This window comes from Octopus bimaculoides, chromosome 7 (genome assembly GCF_001194135.2).
Source record: "Octopus bimaculoides isolate UCB-OBI-ISO-001 chromosome 7, ASM119413v2, whole genome shotgun sequence".
Taxonomy (NCBI): domain Eukaryota; kingdom Metazoa; phylum Mollusca; class Cephalopoda; order Octopoda; family Octopodidae; genus Octopus; species Octopus bimaculoides.
Genome location: NC_068987.1, coordinates 67,483,431 through 67,484,658, shown reverse-complemented (window position 1 = coordinate 67,484,658; position 1,228 = coordinate 67,483,431).

Sequence of the window (1,228 nt, the reverse complement as noted above, 5' to 3'; positions counted from 1 at the left end):
TTTGGCATTGAAAGCTACACCAATGCCAGAACGGGACGACACTGCATAGTGCCAAAGATCCCAGCAATGCCATCGCGCTTCAGGACCAGTTACTGCAACAGCTTGGGATTCAGGGGCCCACAGCTTTTTAATATTCTCCCAAAGAGCCTGAGGAATCTGCACAAAGTAGATGTAGGAGTTTTTAAATCAAAGCTGGACCTCTTCCTATCGAGAGTCCCAGATGAACCTACCTCGCGGCAGGAGGTGCAAATGAGGGTTGCTAAATCAAACTCCATTCTTCACCAAGTGCCACATATTGTAAGAGGCTCCCTGTAATAACAGTGTAGCAACACGGTGGTGCATCAGCATGGCCGCAGCTCTAAGCTGAAACTTTATAAAAAAATAAAAATAAAAAATTTAAAAAAATATAAATAAGGAGGCGATATATATATATACAAGTAATATTATTTATAGCGTACGTAAGGAGGCGATCTGGTAGAATCGTTAGCGCATGATGAATTGTTTAGCAGTATTTCTTCCTGTTCTTTACATGCGAAGCTCAAATCTGAATGAGGTCGACTTTGCCAATCATCTTTTTGGGGGTTGACACAAGAAATGTATACCACTTGAACACTGAAATCGAGATAATCAATTTACTCGTCCTTTAAAATTGTTTGCCTTGTGCCAAAACTTTAAATTATTATTACTATTATTATTACAATGAGGATTGTGACAACACTGTAGGGGATAGGATTAAACAATGAAAACATTGTATGTTGCTTAGTAACGGAATATTTGATTGCAATCCTGCTGTAAATTCGTCAGTGGTGTTCCACAGATTTGTGAGAGAGTAACAGATGTGCTGAACATTAAAAAACGAAAGCAAACACTTTACAGAGTACAGCTTTCTCACTTCATTCTGTATTACATTGTTTCGTGATATCATTCATGAGACTTTCCAGCATTCAACTGCAGATTGCAACCAGTACTTTTCTTTAAAACAAAAGAATTTATAGTTAACTAATTTATTTACATTATATATAAATACAAGCGTACATCTCTCTTTCTCTCCCTATATGTATATATATATATATATGTGTGTGTGTGTGTGTGTGTGTGTGTATCTAGCTAGATAGATGGATAGATGGATAGATAGCTAGATACATACATACATACATACATACATACATAGAGAGGTAGATATACATGTACAGTAATCCCTCAACTATCGCGGGTGTTACGTTCCAAA